The sequence below is a fragment of the Engystomops pustulosus genome, chromosome 1, assembly GCF_040894005.1.
Source record: "Engystomops pustulosus chromosome 1, aEngPut4.maternal, whole genome shotgun sequence".
Classification (NCBI taxonomy): domain Eukaryota; kingdom Metazoa; phylum Chordata; class Amphibia; order Anura; family Leptodactylidae; genus Engystomops; species Engystomops pustulosus.
Genome location: NC_092411.1, coordinates 153442233 through 153464054, shown reverse-complemented (window position 1 = coordinate 153464054; position 21822 = coordinate 153442233). Strand labels below are relative to the sequence as shown.

The window sequence follows — 21822 nt, the reverse complement described above, 5'->3', positions numbered from 1 at the left end:
CTGGTGCTGGCTCCTCTATGTGCTTCCTGGCGCTGAGGGCCCCCACCCTGCAGCCTGTGTGTATGAGATACTCCTGTACACATGACTGACGACCTGTATAATGATGTGACACTCCTGGTGCTGGCAGCTTTGCCCCCCTGTAACCTGTGTGTAGGAGATACTCCTATACAAATGGTTGCATCATGTAGCAGTTGTAACAGCTTGACATGCTATTACTCCTATACACTACTTGAGTAGCTGAGTCCCTCACAGAAATCAGATAGAGCACAAGCACTAGCAATGTGTTATTATACATTACACACAGACATGAGCAAGGAGAGGGGAGGCGTAACAGGGGTGACATCGCTTTCTCTCTCCATGTGCCCAGCCTCATTAACGTAATAAAGTAAAGGTGATTTTAGAAAGGTTAATGTATGCATTAACTCCTTAAAGGAAACTTTAAAGGTGTAAGCTGTAAGTACAGAGCACCAGCTCAGGGTGAGCTGGTGCCGGTGCTTACTTTCGTTAGTGTTATTAACCGCTGTATCGCGGTTTTAACACTTTTTAAAGTTTATAGCCGAAGCTGCTTCGGCGCTGCATGCGCATGACCGTGCGCACGCCTACATAGGAAATACCTGAGCCGTTGCGCGTGCACGGTCGCACGCAGCGCCGAGGCAGCTTCTGCTATAAACTTTAAAAAGTGTTAAAACCGCGATACAGCGGTTTATAACACTAACAAAAGTAAGCACCGGCACCAGCTCAACCTGAGCTGGTGCTCGGTATTTACAGCTTACACCTACCATTTGAAATGGTAGGTTTCCTTTAAAGACGCAGGTTTTTTTTCCTCATTTCTCGCTCTCCACCTTCAAAAATCCATAACTTTTTAATTTTTCCGTGTATAGTTGTGTGAGGGCTCATTTTGTGTGTAAAAAAAATTACTTTCCCGTGATTTTATTTATTATTCCATGCCGTGTACTGGGAAGCAGGAAAACAATTCCAAATGTGGAAAAATTTTAAAAAAAATAACACCTGTACTTTATTCTTTGGTTTGGTATGATCGCGGTGATACCTAATTTATATAGGTTTTAATTTTCAAAAATTAAACAAATGTGTACGAAAAAGGAAAAAGTATTTTTGCCATCTTCTGACGCTAATAACTTTTTCATACTTTGTTGCACGGAGCTGTGTGAGGTGTAATTTTTTACGAAATGAGCCAACGGTTTCATTGCTACCATTTTGAGGACTGTGCGACATTTTGATCAATTTTCATTACATTTTTCATGTCATGTTAAAAGGTGTAAAAGTCGCATTTCGGACATTTGGGCGCCATTTCCCGTCTCGGAGGTCACGCCGTCAATAACCGTTTTTATATTTTGATAGATCGGGCATTTTGGGACGCGGTGTTTGTGATTTTTACTGTTTATTATTCTAGGGGAAAGGGGGTGATTTGAACTTCATCGCCTTTGTGGATACGGATGAGGTTATATGCTCCATGTAGGTCTTGTTTGGTACGGCCTTGGCTGCACATCGGCGGTCGAAAAGTTCAGTGATCAGAGGCAATGGGTAGCGGTTCTTCACAATAATTTTGTTAAGGCCGCGGTAGTCTATGCAACGGCAGGAGATGAGGACTTGTGTATAAACCACTTCTGCAGGTTCTCCTTCACATAGGCTGACATAGCCACAGTTTTAGGCACTGAAAGCGGATACACTTAACCCGTGGAGTCACAGGGACAGTGTGGTGGCAGATTCTTCGCTAGATTCTCCGAGAAGACATCCACAAAGTGGGGAGACCCACCAGAGGCTTGGGGAACACCGAAGAAGCTGTGGTGGTTACGGGATGAGGTGCCACCAAACAGCATGACTGACATTCTAGTCCCCAGCGAAGAACCTCCCCCGTCTGCCAATTGAGCACGGGTGCTATGCAACCATGACTACAACCATGGACGGCCCAAAAGGACAGAAGACGTGTACCGGGGTAGCAAGTAAGATGATAGTCTCTCTTTGTTCAATGCCCCGAATCGCCGAAATAGAGGCTCTGTGCGGTACCAGACGGGATCGCAGAGGATCTGCCCACTGACGGAGGAGATGACCAGCGGCTTCTAAAGACAGACCACAGGAAGATGATGCTGGTAGACCAGGGCAGCATCTATGAAGTTTCCTGCAGAGCCGAAATCCAGGAAGGCAGAAACTTGAAACTGACCCCTTGTACCTGAGCTGAGTAGGACCAGAATACTCAGGCAAGGAGAAGCTTTGCTCTCACCTAGGGATGCTTCTCCCAAGACCCCTAGGTGCATGCGTTTCCCGAATGCTGTGGACGGACTGGACAAGACATTAGAAAGTGCTCCAGGCTGGCACAATAGAGAGAGATTTTCCTGTTTTCGTCTGGAGTGCTCTTGAGGAGTCAGACAAGCTTTGTCCACCTGCATGGGCTCATCTGCAACAGAGATGGAGGGCGTCTGAGGTGGTCTCTGGAAGACTGGAGCCAAGGCGCTATTCCTCCAAACACTCAGAGAACTGGATGTCGGTCTGGGTGGCCAGGGAGATGAGGTCACTCAGCAAAGATGGCAGGTCCAGTGGTAACATAGCGTATTTAATATGACAGGTCAAACCCTTCTTAAAGGTGGCGACCAGGGCTGCTTCATTCCAAGAGAGCTCGGAGGCAAGGGTTGCGCAAAACAAAAGAAGTCACAAAAAGAAGAGTCCCCTTGGCGCAAGTTCAGCAGGGCAGTTTCTTCAGATGACGCCCAAGTTGGTTCCTCGAAGACGGACTGGAATTCAGCAAGGAATGCGGTGAGATTAGCTGTGATCGGGTTGTTCCTGTCCCAGAAGGGAGTGGCCCATGCCAGGGCTTTCTCGGAGAGAAGACTGATCAAGAAAGCCACCTTGGACCGTTCTGTGGTGAACTACGAAGACATCGGTTCAATGTGCAAGTAGCACTGATGTGAGGTGATGAAACCCCTGCATGGCTCGTCATCTCCGTGATACTTGGATGTCATTGATAGTCGCAGTCTGGGTTCTGCAGTAAATAGTGTAGCTGCAGTAGCGGGAGGTGCCGCAGGTACTAGACGCTGCCTGACACATTGAAAAAGAGATGAGACAGATCAGAGAAGAGAGATCCATGAGATGAATATAACACACAATGATGCACTTCAGCTCTGAGAAAGAAAGTTAGTCCAACTGATCTGCACTGGCAATGAAGTAAAAATTTCCAAAAGTTTATGTAATCCATAGAAAATTTATAAAGAATATCACCATATGTATTTTTAAGTGATGTCTTTTTTGTACACTTTTTAACTTTTCTATGGATTAAATAAACCTTTGGAAATTTTTACTTCACTGCCAGTGTGGATCAATTGGACTAACTTTCTTTCTCATGATTACCTTGGATTCAGACCAAGCGCGGCTATTCCATTTTTTCATCCAGCACGCCATCATGGACTGAGATATGCACATATATGGGTGAGCAACAGCACTTTTTTTCTCTTTTTTCATTTCACAATTCAGCTCTGCTACATCTCAGCTCTAACACACACATAATGCCTCTCTCCCCTGGATAAAGACCTTATCTTGTCTGTAACTTGTGGAGTAGATCTCTGCACACTGCTGCTTGCCAGCAGGAAGTGTTTCTGTCTGAGGTCATCTTCTAATGGAAGGGGGAGGAGCAGGATGCAGACATCACACTGCAGTGTGCAGACAGGAGAAGCTATTCATGACAAGAATCTGCCCTGCCCGACCATTGGCAGAAGATGTACAGTCGGATCCCGGGGCATCCAAAATAATATACATTAGGACTTATAGAGACAGGTTAGAATTGCTTTATTTTTGTAACATTTAATTAGAGAATATGTTATTTTGTTATCCTGAGTATATTTAAGAATGTTGTTTTGTCATGGGAATACCCCTTTAACGACATTTTGCACCTTCCTGACACGGCCCATTTTCTTCAAATCTGACATGTGTCACTATAAGTGGTTATAATTACGAATCATCCAGGTGAGTTTGACATTGTTTTCTCATGACATATTTCACTTCATGCTACTTTGTTTTCACACTAATGTGTGCAACGCTCCAGCCTGATAGACTGAGGAATGAGCACTGCTTACCCCTCCCTTCTCTGTAGGAAGCAGTGGCGCATGGCAGTATTCACAGTGGAGCATGCTCTATCTTTTTTGTGGCGACAGAACGGTACAATGCTTGCTCACTGTATTGTCATACCTCCCAACATTTGTGGAAAGGAAAGAGGGACAAAATGGCGGCACGCGTAAAGTGCCGCGGCGATCCCCCTAAGCCACACCCCCAATCACTCCCTGGCCACGCCCCAAATTTTAGCCATATTAAAATAATAAAAATCATCTCAATAAAAAAAAAAAAATAATTATCCTCATTGGGATTTGAACCCAGAACCTGCAGTGTCCATGTACAATAATAACACAGCGCCTCAACCCACTGAGCTATAGCCTCATTGATTAACAAGGTGGAGAATTTTGGTAACTAAGAACTATGACTATATACTGCCTTGGTATATAGGGAAGGATCTTCTCAGATTATTGTAATTATTGCGACTATTATTATTATTATTATGGAGATTATTATTATCATTATTGAGATGATTATTATTTTTACCATTATTAATAATCATCTCCATAATAATAAAAATAATAAAATTTATAATAATAATAATAATAGTCTCAATAATTACAATAATAATCTCTGAGAAGATCCCTCTCTATATATCAGTGCATTAGTCTGTGTCACAGTGTAAATGGCAGATAACATGTCTTAGTTACCAGAAATCCTCAGCTCTGTATCACTGGGCTTATAGCTCAGTTAGTTAAGCTCCTGTCTATGGTGCAGAGGGTCCCAGGTTCGAATCTCAGCCTGGCCAAAACTTTATTTAATTTAATTATATAAAGAGCTTGTGTCTGGGGAAGCCCTGGAGACCATATATGGACAGATGCTGATCTGACCTGATGACGTGGTCCCTGCTCTCTCTGCTAAGCCGACACTTCTCTAAAAAGGATTCCCTCCCGATGTCTGCTCTGGGGAACCCTAGGAGATGCAGTGACCATATATGGACAGATGCTGATCTGAAGCTGATGACGTGGTCCCTGCTCTCTCCGCTAAGCCCGACACTTCTCTGAAAAGGATTCCCTCCCGATGTCTGTAGAAACCATTCTGTACTGTGAGTTCAGACTTTCAAAGTATTTACTATGCGGACACAGCGCCGGGACACAGCGGGACCTGGGGGAAAAATCCGTGACAATCTCATAGCTGCCCGTGACGCGGGGCAGAGGTACGAAAAACGGGAAAGTCCCGTCAAAATCGTGACGGTTGAGAGCTATGTGTATTGTGCAGTGCACCATGCAATGCTCTGGGGCAGTATGCTAGCCCTTGTATGTACAGCTGCTATATATGGTGGTATAAAAAGGGGCCTTAGTTGAAAAATTTGGGTGATATATTTTGCATTTCTTTATTGAAAAAAACTAAAAATTTGATTAACCCCTTAATGCTTTGCGCCGTAGATTTTTTTTTATAAGGGATGTATGAAGAGGGCTCACGGGCTGAGTCCTCTTCATACAGAGGTGGGGGTTGTTGCATATTGCAGCAAACCCCCACCGCTAATAACCGAGGTCGGTGTTTGCACCGATCGCGGCTATTAACCCATCTTTATTACGATCGCCGCGGCCCCGAACGTCATCGGGGGGCGGCGATCGGTTGCCATGGTAGCCTCGGGTCTTCGTTTGACCCGAGACTATCTGGCATCTGCAGATTCGTTACATTGAGCCAGTGGCTCATTGTAATGAATGTGCTGCAAAAATGCCATATATTGCAATACAGAAGTATTGCAGTATATGGTAGGAGCGTTAATGTACCCTAGGAGCGTTAATGTACCCTAGATGGTCTAAAAAATAGTGAAAAAAAAATAAAAATAAAAAGTTTAAAAAATAAAAAAAATTAATAAAATATTAAAAGTTCAAATCACCCCCCTTTCCCTAGAACGGATATAAAACATAATAAACAGTAAAAATCATAAACATATTAGGTATCGCCGCGTCTCAAAATGCCCGATCTATCAAAATATAAAAACGGTTACGGCCGGCGGTGACCTCCGAGGCGGGAAATGGCGCCCAAATGTCCGACTTTTACACCTTTTTAACATAAAAATGAAATAAAAAATTATCAAAATATCGCACAGACCTCAAAATGGTAGCAATGAAAACGTCGCCTCATTTCGCAAAAAATGACCCCTCACACATCTCCGTGCGCCAAAGTATGAAAAAGTTATTAGAGTCAGAAGATGGCAAAATTTTTTTTTTCTTTTTTGGACACATTCGTTTAATTTTTGAAAATGTATTAAAACACAATAAAACCTATATAAATTTGGTATCACCGCGATCACACCGAACCAAAGAATAAAGTAGGCTTGTTATTTGGAGCGAAGAGTGAAAGTCGTAAAAACTGAGTCCACAAGAACGTGCGGTTTTTTTTCAGTTTTTCCACATTTGGAATTTTTTTTTCAGCTTCGCCGTACACGGCATGTTAAAATAAATAACATTACGGGAAAGTAAAATTTGTTACGCACAAAATAAGCCCTCACACAGGTCTGTACACGTAAAAATGAAAAAGTTATGGATTTTTGAAGTTGGAGAGCGAGAAATTAGCCGAAAAACCCTGCGTCCTTAAGGGGTTAAAACTTGGAAAAATTAGATTTTCGCAAAAATTTTTTCACTTTTCTGACACATACTCATAATACAAAAATAACTTGATAACTAACATTTACAAAATGTCTGCTTTATGTTTTTTATGTGTCCTCTCATTTATGTAGAATGTTAGGAGGCTTAGAACTTTAGGTGCGATTTTTCAGATTTTCAAACGCATAATCATAGTTTTAAGGGTCCTGCTCAGCTTTCAAGTCACTTTGAAACAACTAATAGTAAAACCCCGTAAAGTTTCATGCAGTTTGTGAACTCTTTAATTGTTTCACAGGGGTTAAAACTGAATCAGATGCAATTTTGGCTAAATGAAGGAATGAAAAAAACAAAAAGACACATCCTCAGTGGATAATAATAATTCCTTTATTTATATAATGCACACAGATTACGGATGGCTGCACAGAGCTTGCCAAATTGAAAATAACAAAACTCTCCCCAAAGTTCCACACAATTTATGCCAAGTATGCCAATTCCCCCTAAGTGGCGGTAAACTGATGTGTGGGCACACGCCATGAAATTGAAGGAAAGTAGCACCATTCATAGCAGATTTACATTGCCACTTTCTTAATCCTTTAACCCCTTGGCCTTTTTTAGTTTTTTCACTTCCATTTTTCACTCCCCACCTTCAAAAATCTATAACTTTTTTATTTTTCCACATAAAGGCTTATTTTCTGCGTAACAAATTGCACTTCGTAGTGATGGTATTTAATATTCCATGGTGCGTACTGGGAAGCTGGAAAAAAATTCCAAATGCAGTGAAAATGGTGAAAAAACACATTTGCGACATTTTCTTGTGGGCTTGGATTTTACAGCTTTCACTGTGCGCCCCAAATGACATGTCTATTTTATTCTTTGGGTTGCTACGATTATGTGGATACCAAATTTGTATAGGTTTTATAATGTTTTCATACATTTAAAAAAATTAAAACCTCCTGTACAAAATTTTTTTTTTTTATTTTGTCATCTTCTGGCGGCAATAACTTTTTCATACTTTGGTGTACGGAGCTGTGGGTGGTGTCATTTTTTGCGTTTTCATTGCTATCATTTTAAGGACTGTGCAACCTTTTGATCACTTTTTATTAATTTTTTTAAATTTTCCAAAATGGCAAAAAAATTTCATTTTTGACTTTGGACGCTATTTTCCGTTACGGGGTTAAACGCAGCGAAAAACCGTTATTATATTTTGATAGATTGGACATTTTCGGACGCGGCGATACCTAATGTGTTTATGATTTTTACTGTTTATTAATATTAATATCAGTTCTAGGGAAAGGGGGGTGATTTGAATTTTTAGGTTTTTTTATTATAATTTTTTTTTTTTAACTTTTTTTTACTTTTACTTTTACTATTTTTCAGACTCCCTAGGGTACTTTAACCCTAGGTTGTCTGATCGATCCTACCATATACTGCCATACTGCAATATGGCAGTATATGGGGATTTTACTCCTCATTCATTACAATGGGGCAGATTTATCAAGTGTCTAAAAGTCAGAATATTTCTAGTTGCCCATGGCAACCAATCACAGCTCTGCTGTTTTAATTTTACCAGTGCTCATGAATATTTCAAAGGTGAGCTGTGATTGGTTGCCATGGGCAACTAGAAATATTCTGACTTTTAGACACTTGATAAATCTGCCCCAATGTGCTGATAGCACATTGTAATGAATGTGTGAAAACAAGACATTTTCGGGCCTCCGTGAGACCCGAAGCTGTCATGGCAACGGATCACCGCTCCCCGTGACGTCATCGGGGAGCGATGATCCGCGGCAAGATGGCGGCGCCCATGCGGCGCCATCTTTCTGAAGCCTCCGGCAGCATTGCCGGCGGCGATCGCAGTGAAAGCACCCGCAATCGGTGCTAGCACCGATCGCGGGTGTTACCGGTAAGCCTTTGCTGCAATATGCAGCAAAGACTTACCGGCTATGGAGAGGGCTCGGCCCGCGAGCCCTCTCCATGCACCCGGACCCGGTACGGCGCGCGTCGGGAAGGGGTTAAGGACCTTGTTTTTTCATTTCTATTTTTCACTCCCCACAATCAAAACTCTATAACTTTTTTTTTTTTACACATAAAGAGCTGTGGAGTGGCTTGTTTTCTGCGTAACAAACTGCACTTCATAGTGATGGTATTTAATATTCCATGTACTTGGAAGCGGGAAAAGAATTCCTAATGCAGTGAAATTGGTAAAAAAACGCATTTGCACCATTTTCACTGTGCGCCCCAAATGACATGTCTACTTTATTCTTTGAGTCGTTGCGATTACTGGGATACCAAATTTATATAGGTTTTATAATGTTTTCATACATTTACAAAAATGAAAAACTCCTGTACTATTTTTTTTTCTTCTGGCGCTAATAACTTTTTTATACTTTGGTGTACGGAGTTGTGGGTTGTGTAATTTTTTGGGACTTCTGATGAAGTTTTCAATGCTACCATTTTTAGGGCTGTACAACCTTCTGACCACTTTTTATAGAATTTTTTATAATTTTCAAAATGGCAAAAAAGTGGCATTCGGGCAATTCGTGCACTATTTTCCATCACATGATTAGACGCAATGAAAAACCGTTGTTATATTTTGATAGATCAGGCATTTTCGGATGCACGATACCTAATGTGTTTATGATCTTTACTGTTTATTTATATTCATATCAGTTCTAGAGAAAGGGGGGTGATTTGCATTTTAAGGATTGATTAATCAAAAATATTCAAGAAAACAAAATGGGGGGAGTCAAAAGGGTGAAGATAGGGGAGGGAAATGGAAATGGGGTAGAATAGGGTAAAATAAAGAAAAAGGGGATGGAGGAAGGAACAGGAAGGAGTGCTTTACCTGTCACCTCGTGAACCTAATAAAGAATGGGATCTCAAAAAGGAGTGAACTTAGGACATTCCCAAAATATATGCAAGATCGTTCCCTCATCCACCCCACATCGCTGGCAACATGAGGGGACCTCTGGAAACATCTTGTGTAAGAAATGTGGAACTCTGTACCACCTCATGAGAATCTTATAGTTAGTTTCTTGGTAGATTGTACTTATAGTTGTTTTGTGGGCCATGAGGAATATCTTCTCACGCTGCTCTTTAGTGAGGCTAATTTGTAAATCCCCCTCCCACTTTAAAATGTAGGGCGGGACATGATCCCCAGTGGGCCCTGTTGCAAACTTAGAATCGAGGCCCCCATATACCTAAACCCTCATTGCTGGCCCCACCCCGCGCGTAATACTTCAGAATACACCATATATACACTCCACAGACATAAGCACACATACACTACAATGCATAACCCATTACCATATATACTCTACACACACTATATATACACTACACATACAAATACACACACCATAAGAAACACTGAAATATACTGCACATTACTATATAGCGCCAAAAAAATCACTGCACACCAGGGCTGCCATATGGCAGATATAAAGATTACCGGGGGGCGCGGCCCGACGGGAGTGGGCCGTCGCGGGGCGTTACTGTCTACGCACTCGCTGCTGCCGGCGACTTTTCACGTATGAGGCGTAGGTTAAACGCTGCGCTGCTGGCAGCCCGATACATCAAGAGGCAGAAGCTTCTTGATGTATAGGGTTGCGAATTTGCAGCGGCGGGGCGATCATACGCACGAGCGCCAGCGTATGATAAATATCCCCCATAGTTTTGCCCTTCTACAAATCCCAGGTCAGACCACACATGGAATATTGTGTACAGTTTTGGGCAACCAAGATTATTAGGGGAATGGGGGGACTAGAATACAATGACAGATTACAAAATTTAGGATTATTCAGTTTAGAAAAAAGACGACTGAGGGGAGACCTCATTACAATGTACAAATACCTGAACGGACAGTACAAGGATCTCTCCAAAGATCTTTTTATACCTAGGCCTGTGACCAGGACAAGGGGGCATCCTCTACAACTAGAGGAGAGGCGATTCTACCATCAACATAGACAAAGGTTCTTTACTGTAAGAGCAGGGAGACTATGGAACTCTGTGCCACAGGAGGTTGTTATGGTGGACTCTATGTACATGTTTAAGAGATGCCTTTCTGGAGAGAAAAAATATCAGGGGTTATGGGGATAAAACCTTTATTTAATTCTTGAAGGTTCGACTTGATGGACTTGCGTCTTTTTCATATACTATGATACTTAAATTAAAAAAAAAATATTCTCACATCTTATAATGAAGATTTTACACTAACATTAATTACTTTAGTACCCATATTACTATGCAATCCAACTGCTGAATTAAGATTTTTAACCTCCTTCTTATTTTGATTCCTTAACACGAGAGGGCATATGAGCACCCCAACCCTGTCAGATACTGGTAATGTGTGCATGTGCGGACGGATGCACGCACAACCCGTCCCCTTGAGATATGTGTCTCGCGGATACATCCTAGTGACGTTTGTCACGTGAGAGTATCATGTGATCGCGATGCTAGGGATGCAGTTCGGGGAGTTCAAGCTGATCACATGCGCCCAATAAGAAAGTGCCAGAATAATATCATCAGGTAGGTAGGGATGTCTCTATTGCATGCCTCTTTCTACCTAACCCGATGCCTGCCAGGATGACAACTCCCCCAGAAGAAGTCAGAGTGCCGAAACATGCGTATATGCACTGAGCACTTTACAATAGTTTCTGATGCTAGATCTATACCTATGGTTAGACTGTCTCGCCTATTATAGAAGTGATCTTGAAAAACTGCACTTGCTATACTATGGTACATAGATAGGAGAAAATCTTGCCTATTGGATAGCATTGGATAACTGTTCCTGATATATTTTATATGAATTTAAATATGTAAAACCTATATAAAATGAAGTGAATCCAGAAGGTCCTGTGACCATTTTTGTCACCAGTCCTGCCCCAATGTTGTTGTATGTCCCTCCATGATAAAAGTGTATTTATTTACATACATGTCTGTTCTTCGGTTTTAAATAATTTAATAAAATCTGGTGTAAATTTGATTGAATTGTGGTCAAAGTCTGGTTTTCTTTATGTAGGTTGCTTAGATGACAGCACTCTGGTCAAATGACACGAATGTAACACAAGGCACTGTGAAAAAATTTGACACAACATTTCCTATAAGTAAAAAAAAGCTTTGAATAATGTTGAAATTCGTACTACCGTAGTTCCATACAGCAGCATGTCCTAACAGTGAGACAGTGAGGCGGGGCAGAGTCCGAAATTTGAAGCAAAACAGAGATGTCAGTCAAAATAACAGGGCATGGTTCACTGGCAATTTAACTGCCTGAATAAAGAACATATAAAAAGTACTTTATTTATAATATCGACTAAAAACTGGGCCAGTAAATAGCCAAGAAAGTTGAATCACAATTGAGGTCAGGTTTTCTATATGGGCATATGTACTAGAGTGCACGTTTTCAGACACCACTACTATCTGTGTAGTCACTATCCAACCAAATAGACCAAGTTTTGGTGATCTCTCCCTAGCGTGATATGGATAGATTAGTGTCCCCTAAGAACGTCCCAGATCCAAGAGTTCAACTTGCGTACAAACAATTGTGCCTATTGCTAGCTGAGATATAGCAAGTAAGCTAGCTGCCTATACTCATTAACTGACGCGTTTTTACATGGGTTAATGCATACATGTGTCATCAGAGGCTGTCATAGAATTAATTGTCTGGCACAGTAGCTGTGAACATACAATGGTAGTACAGTCTGACTTTGCCTGCCTGCATATCCCGGCGGTGTAGCAGCCGCACGCGCCGTGCAGTCAAACTTGGGCACTTACTTGTCTCTTTTCCAGACTAAATAAATATAGTTCTTTTAATCTTTCCTGATAACTGAGACCCTCCATACCCCTTATATTTTTGTGTCTCTTCATTGAACCCTCTCCAACTCCAGGGCATCCTTTTTATGGACCGGTGCCCAGAACTGGACAGCATATTCCAGGTGAGACAGAACCAATGCCTTGTACAGTGGTAATATTACATCCCTATCCCAAGAGTCCATACCACTTTTGATACATGACAAGAACTTGCTGGCTTTAGAGGCAGCTGATTGACATTGCATGTTGTTATTTAATTTATGATCTACTAGTACTCCCAGGTCCTTTATATTTATCCACATTGAACCTCATTTGCCGGGTGGATGACCAAACACTCAAGTTTGTCCAAGTCACCCTGCACCCTTTGAACATCCTCCATAAACTGCATTACACTACACAGCTTGGTGTTATCTTTAAAAAATACACCTGGAGTTCATGAGGACTACCACCAGGTGTGTGCTATTCCACACAAAAGCTGCCTCCCTAAAGAACAAAACATCTATGAGATGTTGAAACGATATTTGTTCTAGGAGACAGGACAGCATACCTAGCAATAGCGCAATCCAAGAAACTTGGCGGCATCGGAGTATCAAAAAGATAAAGGTTTCCTGAAACAATGGGAAGAACTCCATTTGAAACACTCCCCCAATATTATGAGATTGGTTTTAAAATGAAACGAACAAGAATATGCGATATTTACAGCCGCACTTTGTAAAGCTAAAATTGCATTACGTACAAGAATGTTAGAATCTCAGTTACAAACTGTAATGAAAAAATTGGAAAAGAAACTGTTGATAATACAGACACGATTAAGGAGAAAAGGGGGACAAATTCCTCAGAAACAAATTAGATTTTTAAACAGGGATCTTTAATTGGTCAAACTGATGAAAATCCACCCTGTACGGGAATAAAAACGGGAACAAAAGGAAAAGCAAAACCAGACTACTGGACTACTGAATCGGACTCCAGTTTATCAGATGACAATCAGTCAAGAACTGTACAACCACAGATGAAGGCTACATTCACACGAACGTATGGGGGACGTATATATACGGCCGTCGTATATATGTCCCCCATACATCGCAATGGCCACACGGTGCCGTACGGGAGACCATAGAAAGACAGGACATGTCCTATCTTTCTACGGAATATGGCTCCTGTGTATTCCTATGGAGGGGGGCTGGGGTGAGCAGCACTCATCCCCTGCAACTCTCCTCGGCGCCGATGTATGCCCGCTGTACAACGGTACGGCGGGCATACATTGTGTGCATGTAGCCGAACATTGTAGAAAACCAGATTGTTTTAGGAAAAGAACCAGGAGAGGGAGACCCAGAAAGAATAAGACCTCAGAGTCGGCCCCACAAGAGGAAGCATGTAACCTGGAGGAAATAGAGATTGATTGTTCTGAAAAGGACTCGGGTTGGAAGTTGAAGATTCACATTTCATTTGAAATCAACCTTTTTTAGGCAGTACAACGCCTTAACCTAAAAAAGTCTTTTTCAACAAAACTGTAAAAAGGGTTGATTCCTGGAAACAGGGTGAAATTGGTCCCCTGGGTTTCAGTGAATGTTTCCCTATGACAGAAACTCATTTTCAAGACATTTCAGATGCATATCTTTTGGCTAATCTAGGTGACTATTCAGATGAAAGTGAGGCACCCCCTGCGATTACAGAGAAAATAGACATCTTCAAAGGTGGGGTGGGTTCTATTTTTTGTCCTCCCTTGTCTGCCACCGGCTACCCGGAAGAATTTCTAAACAAAGTCATGAGTGATCTTCAGGCTTTGGTTTATCCAAAAAACACCTCCAATCTTACAAAAGAAGTATCTTCCGCACTTAGGTGGTTAAAGTCTAAAAAGGATATTGTTGTGAAGCTGGCAGACAAGGGAGGCAATGTAGTATTGATGTCTAGAGACTATATAAATCAGAGAGACAGTTAAAGGATGAAAAAATGCATCTCCCTCTATTTGCCAACACCACCTTTAAATTTAAAGGGAAATTACAGTCTTTATAGAGACAGGGGTAAAAAAAAGGGTAAACTTTCAGAAAGATTTGCCGAAAAATTACTCCCCGCATATGCCACCTTCCCTTCATGGTATTTTTTGCCCAAAGTACATAAGGGGCTAAAGGAGCCACCGGGTAGCCCGACAGGAATAGTGGCAGGAATAGGCTCCTTGACAGAACCCCTTTTCAAATATATTGATTGGTTGCTACATCCTTTGTTGAAGGATATACTGTCCTAAATCAAGGACACAAATACCTTCCTTCTGGCACTGCGGGACATTGGGAGGCAAGAAGGCTTTCATTTAGCTTCAATAGATGTTGAAAGCTTATAAACAAAAATTCCACAAAAACTAGGGGTACAAGTCATCCAAAGAATTCTAATAAACACCGATAAAGAGAAACCATTAATAGATTTCATCAGTGAATCAAGTTCAAGGAAAGGTTTGTTCATTTTTAGCAGCCTTGAAAGAACAACACATAAACTCCACATCAAATCCTTTTCTGAGGTATATACACACATACCTGTCAAGGTTGGTTTCCGGGTCCTCAGCCGTGCGCGTGCGTCCCCGTGTTCTAGGGTGCGCACGCCGGCTTCACAAAATTTAAAGGGCCTGCACGCCCTTAATTGGTGCTGATCTTACCCAGAATTCTATTTAACCCAGTCTCTCCCTGCACACCCTGCCACTTCTTTGTGCCTCATATCCTTCTCAAAAAAATTGTTTCCCATGAGCTTTGCAATTAGTGTGATTTCCCGATGTGACCCCGGACCTGTTCCTGTTTACGCTCCTCCATGGCCAGCCCTGACCTTCTGCTCTGCCTCTGACCCTGTACCTTTGCCACCTGTCTTGACCTCCTGCCTGTCCCCGACCACCTGTTCCTTCCTTTTCTGTACCTCTCCTTGGCAGCCACCACGGACAAAGTCGCACCTGTGGAACGACCTGGTGGTATCACGCTGCAGAAAGTACAACCTGCTTTGCGGCAGGTTCTGCTCTCCGTGCTCTCCAGAAGAAAATGTTAACTTGGGGACACTGCTCACGTGTGGCTGGGCACCCTAGGGTGCAGCCCTCTGTCACCCTCATTTCCCGATTCTATTGGTGGCCAGATCTGGCCAAGGATGTTTGGGACTTTGTGTGTTCCTGTGCCCGGATTAAGCTGTTATGTCTCACACCTGCTTCTACCATTATCGATACCCAGCCCATGGACTCACGTGGCTATGGACTAAATCACGGACCTGCCGCCTTCATCAGGCAATACTGTCATCTGGGTTGGTAACCAACCGTTTTTTCCAAAATGTCCCATTTTGTTCCTCTGCCAGGTCTGCCGTCTGCTCCACGTTTTGCCAGCCAGTTCTTCCATCACATCTTCTGACTCCATGGACTTCCCCAGCATATCGTCTCTGACGGGCAGGTTCAGTTCATCTCTAAATTCTGGCGATCCCTCTGCAACCAACTTCAAGTGAAATTGGACTTTTCTTCCGCCTATCATCCCCAGTCTAATGGGCAGGTGGAAAGAGTTAACCAGACCCTGGGCTGCTATCTACGCCATTTTGTTTCTGCCCGTTAGGATGATTAATCCACTCTGTTGCCATGGGCAGAGTTTTCTTACAACTCCTTGGACTCAGCATCCGTAGGCTCTGCTCCATTTTTTTAAATCAATAATGGCCTGCATCCATGCACTCCTCTTTCTCTGCCTGTGTCATCGGATGTACCTTCTGTTGAGGAATTGGTGTGGGACCTTAGGTTCATCTGGGAGCAGACTCGCCTGTCCTTGTTACAGGCTTCTGCCCAAACCAAGCTCCAGCCTGATAAAAAATGCAGGCCTCCTCCCGTCTTCTCTCCAGGTGACAAAGTCTAGTTGTCCTTCAGGTATGTCCGGTTAAAGATCCCTGGCTACAAGCTTAGTCCTCATTTCCTGGGCCCCTATGAGGTGTTCAGTCGCATCAATCCGGTGTCCTAGATTTTGCACCTTCCTCCTACCACGCGCATCCCGAACTCCTTCCATGTCTCCCTGTTCAAGCCTGTCGTCCTGAACCGCTTCTCCCGGCAAGTATCTCCTCCTGCTCCTGAGGCTGACTTCACCGACATCTATGACGTAAAGGAGATCCTTGACATGAAGATGGTGAGAGAAAAGCGGTTCTTCTTGGTTGACTGTGTGAAGGTGATCGCACTGGTTTCGGACGCCATCTTGACTTAAGAAATCCCAAAATAAGGGACTGTCCGCCATTTTAAGTATTTGCCAAGGGTCTTGCTGGGGGTCAAAGCACTGTCCAGTTCAAACTTCATTTTATGTAACGTGTTTGCTCGCTTGTCAGCTAATTCCCTTTGACATTTAATAAGAAGCCAGTCTGTCCTTCATCTTTAGTTCAATATTTTGAGTTTTGGTGCCAGTTTATCTCTTTCTTCTAATGAAATTAGTATAAACAATATCTGTGTATCTGAGAACTGAGCACAATTAATTAACTTTTTGTAGAATGTATTAGAGGGCGGTTGTAGTACATTTAAACTAAGCCTATAGCATCCAAGCACCTTATCTCCTTGTCAAGCCCACCAATGCTGATCTTCCTGTCTTTTTATACATGCAGCTGTGATTAAACGGGAGAAGATCTTTGCATACACTAAGAGACTGAGGTGTCTTGGTTTTATGTTCAAGTTCCTGGTACCAGGACAACCATGAAATATTTAATATGAAAGTCACTTTACAACATGAAGTAAGGACTGCTTGAAGTCCTAGATAAAAATCTCTTCCGGGTCCCCGACCACAGCGTTCACAAGATTTAAAGGACCAGCGCATCATTAATTGACACTGGTCTTACCAAGAATTCTATTTAACCCAGCCTCTCACCGCACACCCTGCCGGATCTTTGTGCCTTACAACCTTAGAAAAAGCTTGTTTCCCAAGTCCTTGGCAATTAATGTGATTTCCCGTTGTGACCACGGACCTGTTCCCGTTTACACTCCTCCACCGCCAGCTCTGACCTTCTCCTCTGCCTCTGAACCTTTGCCGTCTGTCTTGACTTCCTGCCTGTCCACGACCATGAACCTGCCTTCCATTTCTGTACCGCACCTTGGCAGCCACCACGGCAACCATGGTCACAAGGACCTAGACCATTACATTAGGCTAATATATGCAAGTTCTATATGTATATTTCAATATTACTATATCATATTGAAATGATGAACATCATCTGTGGTCTGGTTGGATATACTTAGCGATGGTTGGTTACCTTATCAAGTTTATATGAAATATTGTTCTTGTGTACCATGACTGCGGCTTATGTAAACTTTGGTCTCTTCTGAAGCCACAACTTTTAACATATGTTTTTATGAATTTGGATCAATAAAATATGTTTATCAATTTTCTACAATTTTGTGCATGTTATTCCTCTTGTGTTCTTCTTTTGTTGTAATGTGACTTTTCTAATGTGATTTCCCGTTGTGACCAAGGACCTGTTCCCGTTTACGCTCCTCCACCGCCAGCCCTGACCTTCTCCTCTGCCTCTGAACCTTTGCCGTCTGTCTTGACTTCCTGCCTGTCCCCGACTATGAACCTGCCTTCCGTTTCTGTACCTCCCAGGTGTTAGCTTACGTCATCGTCCGTGGTGGTCCAGTGGGTCCACTACCGAATTCTGACAATACCTCAGATATATGGACAATGTGTTCATTGTGTGGAGAGGTACAAAAAAGGAATTTATGGAATTAGTTGGTTCCCTGAATGAAACTAACAAATACAATGGGGCTTATTTACCAAAGGTCCGCGAATCACATTCCCGTTGGACTTCCCGACGTTCTTGGGATTTGCACGCTGGGAAAGGTATGTAGAAGGGGATTTTGTCGCACGCAATCAGATTTTGGCACAACTGCGTCGGCTTTCATACTTCAGAAATCGATTATTCGGATTGAGCGCAGGATTTAACATTTAAATTGTGTTGCAAGAACAAGCACTTACATGCACCTGGAAGAAGATGGTGAACTTCGGTGTACCTGAGCGGTGAAGCGACACATGCAGGATACGATGCATTACAGGATGTGGTGCACGATGCATTACAGTCGGACAATGCACATTGGTGAACGGGCCAGGGACGGGTAAGTATATGTGCCCCAATATGTTCTTCACAGCAAACGTTGGGGGTACAAGATAATAGTTCCTGTGTGTATTATTAACGGTTGAAGAAACTACCGTATATTCCTGTGTATAAGACGACCTGGTGTATAAGACGACCCCCCTACTTTCCTGTTTAAAATATAGAGTTTAAGATATATTCGCCGTATAAGACTACCCCTTTTTCAACGCATACAAAACACCGGTAAAAATTAAAAAAAAAACAGATTTGAATTTAACATGGTCCTTTTTTAAATGTAAATTCTTCTGACATGCAGGTATATAGCAGGAAAACTGTCGCTCATAAACATAAGGCATACAACAACAACATTACCATTACAGCACAGCCCCCAGTAGTATACAGCACAGCCCCCAGTAGTATACAGCACAGCCCCCAGTAGTATACAGCACTGCCCCCAGTAGTATACAGCACTGCCCCCAGTAGTATACAGCACTGCCCCCAGTAGTATACAGCCTGCCCCCAGTAGTATACAGCACTGCCCCCAGTAGTATACAGCACTGCCCCCAGTAGTATACAGCACAGCCCCCAGTAGTATACAGCACAGCCCCCAGTAGTATACAGCACAGGCCCCAGTAGTATACAGCCTGCCCCCAGTAGTATACAGCACAGCCCCCAGTAGTATACAGCACAGCCCCCAGTAGTATACAGCACAGCCCCCAGTAGTATACAGCACAGGCCCCAGTAGTATACAGCACAGCCCCCAGTAGTATACAGCATTGCCCCCAGTAGTATACAGCACAGCCCCCAGTAGTATACAGCACAGCCCCCAGTAGTATACAGCACTGCCCCCAGTAGTATACAGCACAGCCCCCAGTAGTATACAGCACAGCCCCCAGTAGTATACAGCACTGCCCCCAGTAGTATACAGCACAGCCCCCAGTAGTATACAGCACAGCATTAAAAAAAATAAAATAAACATATACTCACCCCGATGCTCCCCCGATGTCCGCGCCGTCTTCTTTCTTCTGCCAGGCGCCGCCATTGATCTTCCCCGGCAGGCGCCTAGTATGACGCGCCACTGCTGACGTCATACTAGGCGCCGACCCGGGGAAGGACATGGCGGCGCACAGCAGAAGAAAGAAGACGGCGCGGAAGACTGAAGACAGCACAGCGCGGACATCGGGGCCACCGGAGGGTGAGTATGCGCCCCGATGTCTTTTTGAGGTTGCCGGCAGCTTTTTGAGGCTGCCGGCAGCCATCGCTGTGCAAACACCCGCGATCGGTGCTAGCACCGATCGCGGGTGTTACCGGTAAGCCTTTGCTGCAATATGCAGCAAAGACTTACCGGCTATGGAGAGGGCTCAGCCCGTGAGCCCTCTCCATGCACCGGGACCGCCGCCGTATAAGACGATTACCGGCGTATAAGACGACCCCAGAGAAGACAGAAGATTTTTCTGTCTTCAAAAGTCGTCTTATACGCCGGTATATACGGTACTCTAAAAACAAAATGATTTAGGAAACCAACCTCTTCCAATACCTTTTTGCATTTCAAAAGTTTCCACTCTGAAAACACTAAAACAGGGGTTCCCTATAGTCAGTTCTTGAGGCTGCGCACACTAAATATCGATGATTCCACATTCCTGGACCAAGCTGAAGAACTATTAGAGAGATTTGAGGAACGAGGGTATCCAAAACAAGTTGTCAAAAAAAGCAGCCAAAAAAGCTTGTTCTGTCTCAAGCAAAGTAGCCCTCGGGGGAAGAATTAGGAGTAGGGAAAATAGAATAAAAAAGGGAAACATCACAATTTAACCATCCTACTAAGTTAATACATGCAAAACCTACTTGGGCTGAGAGAGTTGGTATGTATGCCCCAGTAATTAACAGTTACTTCTTATCAGAAGGAATTCTCAGAAATGCCAAAGAAATTGAGGATTTGGGGGAACTGTTTGATAACATCACAGATTATCTTTTTGATGCAGTGGCTGTGACATCTATATATTTGAAACAGTTAATTATTGTTACCAATCAGCATGCAGTAGTATTGGATTATCTTACCGCAGCCCAAGGTGGTTTGTGTCAAATAGTGGGTTCAGCATGTTGTCATTTTATTGATCCCAATGGCACCTTTCAGATCACTCATGACTTGAATCGAGCAAACCAACTTAAAGAGGGGTTTAGGGGTACTCATCTGGCACCACCTGAATTCACCTGGCCAGATTGGCTATCATGGCTTAACCCATTCAACTGGTTTAAAGGAATTGGAGGGTGGATATCGGGAATTTTCCATATGTTGATACAAGGTTGTTTCCTAATATTGATTATTTTCATCCTAGTGAAAATTTTCCTTTTAATATTGAAAAAGATCCTAAAATCCAATTGTTTTGCAGGACAGTCGAAATCAGCTAATTTGACTATCATCAAAGACTCCGCATCCCCAGTAATGATGATGACCATACCTGCTCCACTCCCTCAAGTAGAGCTACAGACTTGGATGCATCAACCACAACAGCTCCAAGCCCAGCCTCACAATTTAAGTGCACCTATTGTGGAAAACAAGCCGTGGAGAATCTCGCCAATTGCATTTATTGTGGAGTAGTGTTATAATGCTATTCCTATACACTCTTATTAATGGACTTATCTAGTGGAAACATTATGACTCTTCTTAATGGATTTATATAGTGGAAACATTATGAAAAATATTTCCTCTTCTTTTACTAGTTTATGTGAACTAAGAAAAGTTGAGATAGGGGAAGCAGTGGGGTTTTCTGGATGGATGCTGGACGTCCCATAATTTGTGAGGACTAGTGCTCTCACACATTGTGTAGGAAGGATGACCTTATGCACTGTTTCCCATGGAAATTGAGACTAGGTAGAGAGGGATAGTTCATGTATCTAGTAAAGAATTGATAAAAAGGAGGGAATGTTAGAGTAGTTTAACTTGCTTGGTTAACTAATATAGTTATCTGCTTCTTCACTCATGTTATCATGAACTTTGTACACACTAAGAAGTTGAAATACAAAAACATAATCTGTTATGCACAGTGGTTGCACAATAGTTGGCCTCTTGACTTGAATATTGGGCGGATGCGGAGGACCAATATTCCACAAGGATATGTAGGGGTATAATCCAAGTTTTTGATAACAATGTTGAGAAAACTGTATAAATGTTAAATGGGAAACGCCTGTCTATGTTTTTATCCTTTTTCACACTTTTCTATATCTCATTAATCATGCTGTCATAAGTTACTTATGTAAATGATATAAACACTCCTATTTTGAA

At 42.7% G+C, this 21822-nt stretch overlaps 1 long non-coding RNA gene across 1 annotated transcript in view; it reads left to right on the top strand.

Annotated features, from left to right (window-relative positions):
• LOC140064635 (uncharacterized) overlaps positions 1-21813 on the top strand; it is a 98147-nt gene extending 76334 nt beyond the window's left edge. Inside the window, exon 4 of the long non-coding RNA XR_011847787.1 lies at positions 20930-21813. This is a non-coding gene — a long non-coding RNA (uncharacterized lncRNA). The remainder of the gene's footprint in view (positions 1-20929) is intronic.
• Positions 21814-21822: the final 9 nt, after the last annotated feature.